The sequence below is a fragment of the Lemur catta genome, chromosome 4, assembly GCF_020740605.2.
Source record: "Lemur catta isolate mLemCat1 chromosome 4, mLemCat1.pri, whole genome shotgun sequence".
Taxonomy (NCBI): Eukaryota; Metazoa; Chordata; class Mammalia; order Primates; family Lemuridae; genus Lemur; species Lemur catta.
In genome coordinates this window covers 782,638-797,374 of record NC_059131.1, presented here as the reverse complement: position 1 = coordinate 797,374, position 14,737 = coordinate 782,638, and positions in this window count along the sequence as shown.

The window sequence follows — 14,737 nt, the reverse complement described above, 5'->3', positions numbered from 1 at the left end:
GGATCCTCTTGGGGCGTCTCGCCCCAAACTCGGCTGCGCTGTCGGGGCTCCGAGAGGTACAGCTCTCAACTGCAAGGTGCCGCGCGGTACAGGATTGTTTGGAGACCCCGTGAGAGCCTGGGCCTCCCACCGTCTCCCTTTGGCCACGTTTGCTGTCCCTCCTGCTCCTGCCTGGGAGAGAGAGCGGACAGGACGCTGCGGCTCTCCACGCGGGTTCTCTGGGGCGCGCGGTCTCCAGCCAACCACAGTTCGCCACACACTGGCTACGACCCCCTTGCTGTCTACCAGGCTACCGATATCCAGTGTCCCCCGGTGAACCAGTAATGCCCTTCCCGGGCTTTCCTTGTCCAGAATCCGGCAAGGGGCCCACGGTGCTCCCCGCCTGGCCGTCTCCTCCTCCCCCTCCCCCTCCTCCTCCTCCACTCCCTCCCCTCCCCCTCCTCCTCCCCCTCCCCCTCCCCCTCCTCCTCCCCCTCCCCTCCCCCTCCTCCCCCTCCCCCTCCTCCCTCACCCTCCCCCTCCCCCTCCCCTCCCCCTCCTCCCCCTCCCCCTCCTCCCTCACCCTCCTCCTCCCCCTCCTCGCACAGCCCCTGGGCCTCCCTGTGTCTCAGGACACAGACGATGTCCAGTTTCACAAAGTGTCCCTCAGTGGGCTTGTCCAACCCGCCTCCTGACGGATCCAGTCTGAATGGGACACGTGTCCTTCCCTGGGTCCCAGGATGTCGGACGGCTGCTCGTCACCGGTTTCTTGCATGTGCGGGAGTGAAGCGTGTGACTTCCACCCTGCCGGCAAGTCTCTGAGCCTCAGAGTCACCCTCGAAACACAAACCCCTTCAGACACGACACGCACCGAACTACTCACTTTCACGTCATCTGTGTCAGTAACAGTCACGTTTTAAAAATCCAAAAACACCCTTCTAATATAGATAACATTCCCCAAAATATAAAATTTGAGGCAGAGACCCTGATCATCTCTGCTAAACTGCAAATTTGATTCCCGGTGGAGCCGCCTTGTGCTGTGGGGTCTGAGCGGGTCTCGCGGGCAGCGTCTGGCGTTTCGTCGGAAGCAGCGTCGCTTCCCACAAGCCCGGACGGCGTTAACCCCACCGCGCCGTGGTCGAAGTTCCCAGATCTGACGGGGCTGCGACCCCCCAGCGTCTCTTCATGTCCCTGTCTGCAGACCCGCAAGAGACCCCGCGAAGCCGGGAGCAGTGATGTCAGTGAGACGCTGCCTCCCGTCTGCCAGCCGCACTGGTAAAAGCCATTTCCCCCGCAGGAGAATTGGTGTAGATATTTTACAAAGCAATTTAACGAGAATCTCAAAAATCTTAGAAAATTTAAATTTTTGACCCAATAATTCTGGTCTATCCTAAAAACACCGAAACAATTGTAAGTGCGCCGAAATAAATAAAACAACCCTTAAGTCTTATTACAGAGGGATGATTAAGCCATTCATGAAAAATGAACTTTATGGGAGACCGTGGAGCTACTAAAAATGACAGTTATAAAGGCTTTAATGGGGCGATTGTGGTAAAATAAGTGAATAGAACAGAGACGTCACAAACACATTTCGAAGCTGATCCCAGCAGCAAGTTCAGATGAGACAGAACCAGGTCTCAGCCCCTGCCAGCCCTGTCCTGCCTCGGGGCCTCGTGGTCCGGGCAGGACAAGCCCAGGGGCCGGCCAGGAGGAGGAGGAGGAGGAGGAGGAGGAGGAAGGAGTTGGGGTGCACACGGGAGACCAGCTGTGTCCCTGTCGAGCCCGCGGATGCCTCTCCCTGGAGCAGCCACCGTATACACGGCGTCGCGTGAGGACCAACCGAGAGGCCTGGATCACGTTCTTCTCACCACAGACAAAAACTGAATTTATAAAAAAAAAACAAAACAAAAGCGGCTGAGCATAGCGGGGCTTCTGGCGGGTTTGGGAGGAGCCAGCCCCGGCCCCGAGGCTCCAAGGGGAGGCCGTGCTCCCAAGAACTGCCCCTGCTCTTCCGGAAACCCCCGGGGCTGCGCTGTCCCCCTGGGTGTGGAGACAGAAGGGACACGGGGGCCTGAGTGCAGGGTGCCACGCCCGGGGCGGGGAGCGGGGGCTGGGGGGATGCCGCTGCCACAGCCCAGGGAGGGCACTGGCCGTGCACACGCCGCCAGGACAGCCTGTGCCCCTCTCCTGCCAGACCAGGTCCCATCCCCTCCGTCCCCGGCAGGAAGTAGTTCTCACGGTCCCATTAGAAGCCATTCCCAGCCCTGAGCACGGCTGATGCCGGGTGTCTCTGGGCTCCCACAAGGGCTCTGACAGAGGCCGTTCCCGCCCGGGAGGCAGGAGCAGGCAGGGCCGAGGCTTCGCCACAGACGGCCGTGTCTCTGCAGCCCGCGGAACGGCGCCGTGGAGCCCCGATCTCAGGCACAAAACAATGTAAACATACAGCACAGAAAAGAGTCAAACTTTCACGCTTTGTGTACTTCAATCACCGCGATGCACAGAAAACCTGTTGGTCACTCTTACTCCGAGTGAAGTAGAAACAACACAAATAAAAAGTCCCACCCCAATAAATGCCTTTAGAATAAACCCACTTGTGCAATGACAAATCAGACACATGACAGCTCTGGGCACAGGGACTTTCTGTGCCCAAGATCGTCACCTGTAACAAGGCCTCGCAGCGGTCATGCTCCCCACCGACTGGCAGAAGGTGGGGGACTCCAGGACCCCCTCTGGAGGCACCTCTGAGCCCTGTCCCCATCCTTCCCTCCAAATTTCCTCGTCTACTTTTTTCATTAAATGCTTTTTTTCTTTCTGTAGTATTGTTTACATCCTTTCAGTTGCCTCAAATCATTCCTTGAGCAAGGCGAGCTCAGAAATAGACAAGGATGAGTCTGTGCGCAGGTATGTACAAGTGGGCATGGGTGTGTACAAGCAGGCACGGGTGTGTACAAGGGGACACGGGTGTGTACAAGGGGACACGGGTGTGTACAAGCGGACACGGGTGTGTATAAGCAGGCACAGGTGTGTACAAGCGGACACAGGTGTGTGTGGGCGGCACACAGAGGAGGAAACGTAACCAGACAGGAAGGGAAGAAGAGGAAGGTGGCCGTGGTGGACTCAGGAAACAGGAACCCGCCTTGGAGCCCAGACAGAGGAATGACCTTGGGCAGACGCAGCTGTCTCTAAGCAGTACGTGTCCAAGGCCTGTTCCCACGCTTCGTTTCGTGACTTAACACGGGAGGGCCCGTCCCGCCCGGGGTTCAGCCTCACTCCCCGTCAGTGTGGCCGGAACAGCGGCAGAAGTCGGGCGTCGAAGCTCCTGGCCACACACAGCCACCAAAACCATGGAGCATCCAGTAAAAACTACCACAGTCATCGTTTTCCTCAGGTTTGGAAGGAACTTTTCCTTCTCATGTGTGGGGTAGAAACAGTAGAGGTCAAACTCATTTTCTTCATTTAATATGTGGAGAGGAAAACACGCCCAGGACCGCGTGGGGACCCAGCTCGAGAAGGGACGGGATTTGGCCTCTGATGTGCCCAGCCCCACCCTGGGCTTTTCCCGCGGTGACAGCCACAGAGGGGCTCCCGGCCCCAGAGCAGCAGAAACCCGCTCTGTCGGGGCCGGTCTGTGGGCAGAACAGTTCCCGAGAAAGGTCCCCTTCCCCAGGGGTGTCACGGGAGCCGGCGTGAGGCCCGTGTCCTCCCTGGAGTCTTCCCAGAGGCGAGGGGACTTCTGCCTCCCGGGGGGTCAGCTGCAGGGATGGGGTGGGACCCCCCTGAGCTAGGAGTGGCCCCTCACGGAGAGATGCTGCCTCCGAGGTCAGAATCTACGCACTGGCATTTTGGTGGCACTCGGTGGGGAGCTTCCGGGCAGACGGGAGGCTGCAGGGCCCCGTGGAGGCTGCTGGCCGGGCGCTGGGGGCGTGGACTGAACGCCCCTCCCCGTGAGTGGTCGGGGGAGCCTGGCTGGCTTTCTGGGTCGGTCCTCAGTCAGAAGCAGGAACAAAAATTAGGGCAGGGGCGAGTTACTCAGTTTGGACCCCTTGGGGACGATTGTCACAGGTTATCACTCAGCCTCCTGGCTTGTCACTGGGTGACAGTCCGGCTTCCTGTGCGTCTGAGCTCAGACCCCAGGCGGAGTCCTGGGCTGCTCTGGGGGTGCGGCTGGGCTGCCTGCAGGTTCTGCGTCCGACTTCTGTTTTTACGTGGTCTGTGCGTTGTCCGATTGTGTAGTCATCTCTCCGTAGTAGACGTCCTTGAACCTCGCAATAATGCAGAATTAAAGCACCTCTTTGTGTTAAAATTGGGCATTTTTAAGAGAATCTTGCCAGTTAGCAGGACGCCTCAGCTCTGAGGTTTCAATTTCAAATGTATATTTTCGTTATTGATTTAATCCTGGCTCCCTGCCTATGCGCATGCAGAACTATTAAAAGAAACAAGTGGGGGGGTGGCACCTGCAGTCCCCCCCTGCTGGGGAGGCCCCGGTGGGGGTGGCTGGAGCCCAGGAGTGGGGCTGTGGTGAGCTGTGGTCCCACCTCGGCACCCAGCCGGGGACAGGGAGACGAGGGGGTGACCCTGGGCAGCAGGCACAGGCCGGGCCCCCAGCGGGGCCTGTCACGCCCAGGCGTCTCAGACCTTCTCCCCACCCCCCCTCTCCACCTCCCCATGAATGAACTCGCACCCGGGAACCAGCACTGCAGTCTGTCAGCACACTGACACTTTCCAGAACCACTGCCTCATCCCAAACTCATCCACCCTTCCCCCCCTCCCTTTCCCCAAGAGGAAGGTGCTCGACCGTCTACACCCCACTGCCTGGGGACAACCTCTCTGCCACTGTCCCTGTGCACACTGAGCACTTCTACCAGCGTCTCCTGCTGACCCCCCTCTTGCCGCTGATTCTCAGCAAACCTGAGAGGGTGACGGGCGGGCTGTCCCCGGGCCCTCACGGCTCCTCCCCCGGCATGGCAGGGCCCTCTGGGACGAAGTGCTCAAGGGAGGAGAGGGGACCTTCTAGGTTTATGGCTTCGGGGAGAGGACTCCAGCTCCCAGCCGGGGGAGGGGAAGTCTGGCTTGGGGAGACGAGGGTGAGAAATGGCCAAGGCCTTGTCTGGAGGCTTCAGGTGTCGGGCGCGCCAGCCGCAAGTCTGGGCTCCGCTCTGGCCCCACCGGGGGCGGGGGGGGGGGGCTGCGCCGAGGGGCCCTGATCTACACCCCCAGAGCTGCCCCAGATCCAGGAGCCCCCCCCAGGCGTCTGGGGCCCCGCTAGCTGTGTGGTGGCCCCACAGGAGGAAGGGCCAGGCCGGGAGGCTCGACACCAGACACAGCAAGTCTGCAGCTCTCAGGAAATGGAAAAAAAAAAGGGGGGAAAGAAGGAAAGGAAGAAAAAGGAGAAGAAAATGTTAGGCTGGAAGTGGGAGCTGGAACGTGATGTCTGAGGGTTTAGATCTGGCACCGCCTGGGCCAGGAGGTGACCCAGCCCCGCCCAGAGGGACTGAGCCCTCGTCCTGGGCCCAGGTACGGGTCGGGGGGAGGCTGCGGCCCCCCCTGGAGTCTCCGGTCAATCAGCTGGGGCGGGGCGGGAGGGTGTCAGGCCAGCACACCCTGCGGGGCAATTGTTTAAAGGCCTTTGCTCCAGCAGCCTCCCACCGTTATCTTCCTGGGCTTTGTGACAGGAAGATCAGCGTGTAGCCAATCAATAGCTTATTATTTTAATGCCAACTCTTGGTAAACAATTTAGGAATTGCCTTTTTTCCCCTTAAGTCCCACTGGTCACTGCTGCTGATGGCTGTGTGTGCTCGGGACGACTCACTCCCTGCTCCCAGTGGCCGAGCAGCGACCTCAGTAACAAACTGTACTTGGTCACATCTTCCGTGTCCTTAACCCTGGGTGAGGGGTTCTGGATCTCAGAGGAATGATGTTCATCTCAACCACGCACACACACACGCACACGCACACACACACGCACACGCACACTTCTCCAGGTCAGACCCACGGGAAGGACACACACCTGCTGACTGTGGCTTTGAAGCTGAACAGGGACCCCGAGGGGCCGCAGGGAGGGAGGCCGCAGGTGGGGAAACAGAGGCAGACCTGGGGCTCCTTCAGGGGAAGTTCCGGCACCCCCACCCCCCACCCCCGCCTGGAAAAGTGAGTGGGAGAACAAGGCGTCCCACCCCAGAGCCGGAGTCGGGAGGTGATTTCTTTCCCTTTGGAAACTGTGAACTAAAATAGAATCTTAAGGCCCCCCCACCACCGGCTGACTGAATGGACCCCCTCGTGGCCAAAGGACTATCCTAAAACTAAATTGCCCACCAGGAGGAGGGAGGTCAGACAGGCCTCGTCATGCCCCTCTCTCCTTGGGGACATCGTTTAACCCAGTAACAGGCCCCAGGTCTGCAAGACACACCTGCAGGTCCTCGATTTGCACAACAAACCTATGCCGGTGTCTTGTCTCTGATAAACAGCCCTGTGTTAAAACATTCCCAGCCTTTAGACAAAGCTTCATGTCTTTAACCAATTACAAGCCAAAGAATCTTTAAACCCACCTATAACCTGTAGCCGCCCCCCCTTCGAGACGGCCCACCTTTTCGGGCCAAACCAATGTATGAGTCCCACGTATTGATTTATGCCTTCACCTGGAACCCGTCTCCCTGAAATGTATAAAACCAAACTGGAACCCAGCCAGGGCGAGTCCACTTGCTCAAGGCCTCTTGGGCGCGGCTCCGGGTCACGGTCCTCAAATTTGGCTCAGAGTAAATCTCTCTAAAATTGTTTTACAGAGTTTGGGTTTTATTTCTGTTGACAAAACTTAACATAGGCTTTCGGATTGTTTTTCAGAAACCCCCACTTGATGGAAAATGCAGATGGGGAGCTGAGGAATTGAACTCTGACCCCAGTCTTTGTTCTAAATTGCCGTCTGCAGGGCCACGCCCATCCTCACCTTCCTTTCTGAATCCTCGGATGACCTCACTGGAGGACATGCAGTTTGGGGGCCGGACCCTCGTGTCACCCCCATGTATTGATCTGCAATTCTGCCTGCCTGAACCGGCCCTGCCCTCACACCCGACAGAGAAGCTGGGGTTTGGAGCTCGGGTTTGGGGTGCTGGCTGATGTCCTTGCGGGGCTCCTGCAGAGAGAAACCCCCTTCTGTGCAGCCAGTCTTGGCTACGGCGTCCGGCGTGGCTGTGCCGGGGGAGCCGGCCTCACTTTGGTCCCACAGCAGTTTCTGGGAACAGACATGTTTCCTGCTGTGGCTCCCGCAGTAGAAACGGCCTTAAATAAAACACTTCCCTGAGAACTGGGGCCCATGCCCACTTTGGGGACTAGGAAGAGGCCCACCCCCGGGGGCAGCGTCTCACTAGGAGCTCACCTGTGCTCACCCTCACCTGGACCACACCTGAGCAGCCTTAGCCGGGTCTGCAGCTAGGGACAGGGAGGGACAGGAGTCCTACACATTTACCACCGGGGTTTTATGGTGGAAAGTAGAAGAAATTCCCCGGGGCATCCCAGGGTAACCAGGTTCTGTGAGAGCTGCCTGAGAAACATCGGCCAGGGCGGAGCAAAGTGACGCAGGCGTGACTTTCAGCTCAGGTTGGTTAATATTTTAATAAGCTTTTCCTCCTTTATTTTTTGCCCTCCAAACCTAGAACCTTCAACAGCATTTGAGAGTCTCAGTACTGTGACCGATTTCAACCCCATGTGGCCAAGTCCTCAAGATGTGCCGGACAAGGGACGTCCCTGGCGGGAGCAGGAGGACAGGCCAGTCCTCGCTCCAGCGCTTGGGTCTGGCCGGAAGTGGCGGCAGGCACAGGCTGGGGGGCAGGGTGACCGGACTCAAAGCCCAGCTCCACCGTCTGCCCGCGGTAGCCCGGCAATTTCTCCGGCTTTCCATCTCCTGATGGGCCCAAAAGCTCTGGTTAGACACACGTAAGGCGGGTTACAAAGATTGTCACGGAAGCTCTCGCAGAGCTTGGCCGTGTCACCGGAGAGGAACCAAACCCCGTACGATAATTTAAAGAGGTTTATTCTGAGCTGAATATGCAACAGCCGCGGCCCAGAGAGCCAGGCCCAGCAAGCCTTGAGCCAGTGGCCTCGCGTGGTTGGGTTACGGTCTGGTTCTAGACATTTTGGCGAGACAGGAATTACACGTACAGTCACGAATAACACAGAACGCATGCGCTGCTTTGGCCCGCAAAGGCGGGACATGGCTAGGCGGCATTACAGGTCACACGAGGGTTAAAGACTCTTTGTAATTGTTTAGAGAAATGAAGCCTTGTCTAAAGGCTTGGAGTGTTTTAAGTTAAGATAGGGAAGTCGGTTAATCAGAGACAAGTCAGGGACACACTGAGATTCTGGTGATCTGTCAAGCAGTTAGGCCCGGCAGGTGGCTCAAGCTTTGTCCCGCGTGGCGGCAGCCTGCTAACAAGTCACAAGGGACGGCTCAAGAAGGGGGGGGGCATGAGGAGGCGTCTGACCTGCCCCCTCGTGGCAGCAACTCAGCTTTAGGGTTTTTCTGGGGTCGCCTTGGCCAAGAGGGGCCCCTCGGGTTAGCTGGGTGCTGAGATTTTATTTTAGTTCACAGCAGGAAGGGGACAGAGGGACAAGTTTGCAGGTGGCCTGGGTCCGGGCTGGGAGGCCCTGGCTGCCAGGAGGGGCTGCAGCGAGTGCCCAGTGGACCAGAGGGGGCCACTGGAGGCAGGGAGGGGGCAGGAGGCCACTTTATCCCTGGATTGTTTCTCAACTTGCCTGTGGGCAGAAATAGCCTGTCCGCCCACCCCGCCTCCCGGATCTGATTCTCCAGGGGGGGCCTGGGGCCTGTTTCCAACGCACACGGGGACGCTGCTCTGGGCACGTTTGGGGAACACGCACAGAGGATGCCCAGTCAGTGCAGCCCCCGCGGCTGTGGGCAGGGAGGGGCAGAGGCTGGAGCGAAGGGGAGGACGCAGGGAAGCACTTGGTGGGGAGCCCGGTGGGGCCCGCGTGGGCGGGCGCAGGGCGCAGGGCCGTGGTGCTGTGGATGCTCGGCTGGTGCCTGCCGTCGGCCTGCTGCCGCGAACCTGCCCACCTGGAACCCAGAGACAGCGGGACCGGAGGCCTCTGGCAGGAGGTCGTCCTTGATGCTGCTTGGGGAGGAGGGAGGGTTCCGTGTTATTCTGTGGTGTTTTGTTCCAAAAGACAGAAGGGTCCAGCATTTTACAGTCTGCCCCTCCCAGAGCCTGGAGCCGCCCCCCAGACCCCGTCTGTCTGGAACCCCCGGCTCCGTCTTCCCGGGAGACCAGTGCTGAGGTGGGGGGTCCCGGGACACCTGAGAGGCACTGGTGCCTCACAGTTCTAGGGTAGAGGGGCCACCCGGGGAGCCCCCATGGGGCAGATTAGACTCCACACGGGGGACGGGGCTGGGGAGGGTCCGCAGAGACCCGGCAGGAGCTTCCAGCTGGCGTCTCCGGTGGAGTCCGGCAGACAGCGCTGAGCTGGCCCGGCCTCGCGGTGTGGCAAGACGCACGGCACTGCCAACCAGGCAAGGTCACCGGGCCCCAGTGTGCAGGGACTTCGTGGGGCTGTCCTGAGGTTGAGCCGATACTGCGAGACCAAGGCCCAGCGCAAAGCGCGTTGTCCGCTTCACCATCTGCACCATCCGCGGTCTGTCTATTCGCGGCCCACAGTATCCGCGGCCAGAGCTCCCAGGAGCTGCTGTTTCTCTGGTCGTTGTGGTTGGTCACGTTGAAGCACCACAGAGGCAGAGGGAGGGACTCCCGCCTTCCTCCAGGGTTTGGCACTGCCGGTTCCTTCCCCTGGGCGTGAGGACACACGAACCTTCTGGCCAGTGGGGGACAGGGACTCCAGGGACAGGCCAGCCGGGCAGGGCAGGGCACCACCCACCTTGGAGTCGGCCACCAGGCCACAGGCCAGGGCCACCCCGGGCCTTCGTCCCTCGTGCTCCGCTCTTCTCAGAGCCAAGCCGGGGCCCCGGGTGGCAGCGAGGGAGGCCATGGTGGGGCTGGACGCTCACGCCTTCCCCGTGGTCTCGCCTGGGCCCAGGCCGTGGGTCACCGGGCCGGCTGAGGAACACGCAGACCCTGCCTCTGCTGGGTCGGAGCCCGAGTGGCCGGAGCGGAGCATGGCACTGGGGAGAGGCCCCCGAGGACAGGGCCGGTGGGCCAGCCCCCCGCGGGACGGTCCGGGCAGTGGCGGTGACAGGGGAGGAGGAGCACACGAGGTCAGGTCCGCCCTGGACAGCTGCGGCCCAGCAGGGGCGGGGGCAGTGGACACTGGGGCGGCCCCATGGCCGGCACGTCCTGGACGTGGGGTCCCTCCCGGGCACCCTGGCTGAGACGCTCGTGTCCCTCCCGAGGAGCTCGCAGCCAGGGCCGGAGGGGCCTGCCGACCTCGAGCAGCCTGTGAGGAGACCCCGCGTCCAGACAGCAGCAGAGGTCGTCCCCCGGCACCGGGGCCGGAAGACCAGGGTCCCTCCCGGGGCGCTAGGGGAGGGCGCGTCCTGGCACGTCCAGTGGGGGGGGCAACCCTTGGCACTGCTGGGCACGGGGCGCGTCACCCCAGTCTCTGTCTCACACGTCTCCCTCTTCCCAGAAGGACATGGGTTGCAGTGGACGAAGACCCCACAGATCTCCAGCGCGACCCCCTTAGCTAATTACACCTGACAGGGCCCCATTTCCAAAAAACATCTCATTCGGAGGCCTGACCGCACCCTGCCACGCTGTCTGTCTTGTCCACCTGCGTCTCTAGTGCACTAGGGTGAACCGTGTCCCCGGGGTTCTGGCGCTTGACTTAGCATGAGGTTTCATGGTGAGCTCTGGGCCAGCAGGGCCCGTGTCCCCCGAGCAGACAGACACGGGGCAACATGTGGCCACGGAGGCGGAGGCTGGGCTGTGGTGTCTCCCAGACGGGGGCCCAGGGTTGCTGGTGGCCACCAGAGGCTGGGGGAGAGGCCCGCAGATCCGCCCTGAGCCTCCAGGGAGACCCGGCTCTGCCCCCGCGGTGGGGCATGAGACCTGCCCGCCATGCAGCGTGCAGGGGCTGAGCGCACCTGGGCTGGGAGGAACCTGCCTGCCGAGGGCGGAGCGGCTGCCCGGGGAGGTCTTGGCGCCGGCCCAGCAGGCCCTGCAATTGTGGCTGACTCACCGTCTGGGAACGGCCCCCGGACCCAGGAGTCTCCCAGGCGAGAGGTGCGTTTGTGCCTCACTGGCCCCTCCATCCCACCCGCTTCCTGGGGGGCCGAGGGCCCGGTGCCCCCCACGCTCTCCTCGGTCCTCAGCACCGGTGAGTAGGAGCTGCTCTCCTGGTTTTGCAGATGAGAAAACCGAGGCCCAGGAAGGAAGGAAGTTGGAGGGTCACAGAACTGGAACAGGGGTGACGAGACTGCCCCCAGGTGTGTCTTGTTCCAGAGCCCCTGTCCTTTCTGCCCTAAGTGCGGGCAGAGTGTTCACTGGCCAGGGAGGCAGCCGGGCAAGCAGACCAGGCAGGTGGCTGGAGACGCGCACTGTGGGCTTGTGAGCACGATGACGTCACATGCACATGGGGGGGTGTTCCTGGGGCAAACCTGGGACCGTGCGGACGACGGGCTGAGGGGCCTCGTGAGCAGGGGTGACGCTGGGGGAGGCCTGGGCAGTGGTGCAGCCTCAGCTGCCGCAGGGGGACGCTGCCCGTGGGTTCCACCGCGAGGCTGGGGCGGCCCTGAGTCCGTGGGGGGGAGGGGCAGAGCGCCGGGCGCTTCCAGGTGCAACCTGGCGACTCCCGGAGAACGACTGCCGCCCACGGAACCAGCTCCGAGCGGCCGCCCCGCGAGGTCGGGAGGGTCCCCGCCTGCACCCACGCCACGGAAAGCGCAGGGCACGAGGCCCACGCGTGCAAACGCCCAGCCGGGGCTGTTTTCCCTTCGCTCCCCCTCCCTCCCTCCAGCCATCAGCTGTAAGTCACTCAGCAAGTTACTCCAAATCCTGTAAGCGCTGGGCTTCTCATCTGCAAAGTCATAGCACCTGCCTCCCTGGCTGTACGAGGGTCTGAAATGAGATGTCTGAGCACAGGCAGCCGCGGAGACGTCCAGGACCTGGCTACAGGGAGGCAGGTGTGTCCTCGCACCTCCAGGGCGGCACCTGAGGTCTTGGTCACAGGAGGGGGGACCTGGGGCGCAGGTAGCACCTTTTCACTCGCTGCTTCTCTCTGTGAATCTACAAGTAACTAAAGCTTTCACGAGACAACAAAAGGCTGTCAGTCGGTACAACTGGCACCGGAAAGGAACGTTTGCTGTGGGACAAGTAACAGGATTTGGGGCAGGGGAGGACGTTTAGCCCGACTAGAGCAGGAGCTTCGCTGCCACCGCGGAGGCTCTTTCTGGCCCTGTCGCTGTCACTGCTCTGGCCTCCCACGGCCACACCTCCCTGGCCAGGGCTCTGCGAGTGGCCAGTGCGCCAGGCAGGGAACTGATAGGACGGACGTGTGGACGGACGGCGGGGTGGGCAGGGGGCAGATGGGAGGAAGGAAGGAGGGAGATGGAGGATGGGCGAGTGCAGGCACGGTGGGTGCACAGACAGACCGGCTGTGACCGGCTGGGCGATCGTGGGGCTGGCAGGCCTGAGCTCTGCGGGCAGAGCCGCAGCCGCAAACTCGAGCAGGAGCGGTTGCCACAGGCTTGAGGCCGGTTCCTGCTTCTCTGGGAAACGGCATTTTGCTCTCACAGCCTTCAGCTGGTTGGGGGAGGCCACCCACACTCCGGAGGGTCCGTCACCTGACCGCAGTTGATTAGAGAGTCGGCCACGTCTACAAACACCTGCCGCACAACACGTCGGTGTCTGATCACATCACTGGGTGCTGCAGCCAGCAGAGGGGACACAAAATGACAGAGAGGGGTCGTGCTGCCCCGGAAGGCCACTGCTCTCGCGGGCGGCAGGTGAGGGGGTTTGGGACATCAGGTGTGGGCTCGCCGCGCCTGAGCCAGGGTGGACTGACGCCAGTGACTGTCTGAGAAGTGCCGCAAGGCGCCGGCACAGGTAGTGGCTGCTGGCGAGCTCCTCAGGGACAAGGGTGCCCAGCCATACCGGGAGCTCCGTGGTGGAGGCAAAATGATCCAAAGTGTCACAATCACTGTGATTTTTCTGATGACTCCTAACCAAACTCGGTGCAGAGCATGCTCAGGTCTCATCTGGCCGTTTCCAGGGCACCGTCCGTCCCTGGTCAGTGCCGGGCAGACGCAGAGCTGCGAGGCTGCCTGAGAGCCGGGGACGGGCAGTGACCCATGTGGTGCAGGCTTGTTGCCGTCATTCAAAAATGGACGTTCTAGTCCCTCCCCAGGGCCCCCGGCCATGGCGGGGCTCGAGGCACAGAAACCTCACCTCGGGGCTTTGCGGAGCGTGTGCGGCACCAGGCAGGAACCCGTGTGGGGAGGTGGGCACAGGGCCTGCCGGAGTTGCGGGAGGGGAGGGCATCCGGTTGAGCTGTGGCTAAAGGCTGAGCAGGAGTTTGCCCGGCAGAAACGTTGGAGTCACCCGGTGTCTGGTGGCTGGGGAGGAGGCGTGGGGGACCAGGACCTGAGCTCCGCTCCCCCATTGCACTGGACGGGCCCAGAGCCACCTGCACGGGTAGCCGCAGGTGGGGACGAACCACGCCACCCAGAGACAGGGCCCGCGGGAGCCTCTCAGTGCTGGTTCAGGGCCGTGGGGAGGCCAGAACCCCAGAACCGGTTAGCAGCTACGGGTCGGCGGTTACGGGAAAGGGATTCCAGAGAAAAGCTGTATTTTAGGGAGAGTGATGTTTTGGGTTTCTGACATGCTAAACTTACAGTTCATGTGGGACGTCAGGGTGGTGCTGTCTGGGAGTGAGTGTGTGCCCAGGAGCCTGCCTCGGGGACACGTCTGTCTCCTCAGTCCCTGGCACACCCGGATGTCTTGCTAAGTGTCCCTAGATGACCGGGAAGTGATCACACGCTTACAGGGATACTGGCTGCAACCACACGCGGCGGCCTGGGTACCACCTGCGTAAACACGACACCTTGTAGAGCCCGTGCTGTGCAAGAACGAATTTGGTCTTTTTCCTGGGACAGAGCGCGTCTACACCCTCGGAATTTCCCGGGTGACAGGGGCGTCTGTTATTCCTGGCCGGCCATCAGCCTTACCTGAGTTGACGCTGATGGGGACACGCAGGTTGAGGGCTGGTCCCCAGCAAGATGGGCCACGAGGGAGGGACTGGGAGCACCCCTGTGTCAGCCCAGCCTCTGGAGGGGAGGGAGGCCAGAGACCAGGGGCTCAACCTCATGGCCAGTGAGTCCCCCAGTCACGCTCAGGCAGGGACACCCTAACGAAACCCTGGGCACCAAAGCTCAGTGGAGCTGCCCAGTTGAGCAGGTGGAGGTGCCAGGATGGTGCCAGGCCCTGGATCCACAAGGCAAGGACACAGCAGTTCTGCATGTGAGAAACTCCGCCCCGGTGTCTCTGCATTTCGAGGGTCCAGGTGGGCGTCCCTTATAATAAAGCTGCCATGGTAACGTGGCACTTTGCTCTGTGAATAGTTCTAGCACATTGTCGACCCAGAGGGGATCCTGGGAACCTCTGAATTTGTACCCAGCTGGTCGGAGTGTGGGTGTCCTGGGGCCTCCCGAGCTCACAGCTGGTGCTGACAGGAGGCTGTGTTGCTGGGCTCCGTCTGTGCCCCGCAGGGTCTGTGCTGAGTCCTGCGGTCAGTGCCTGCAGCTGACCAGGGCTGCTGCCCGCGCCACTGCTCAGCCCCCGTTGGTGACTCCCACCAGGTG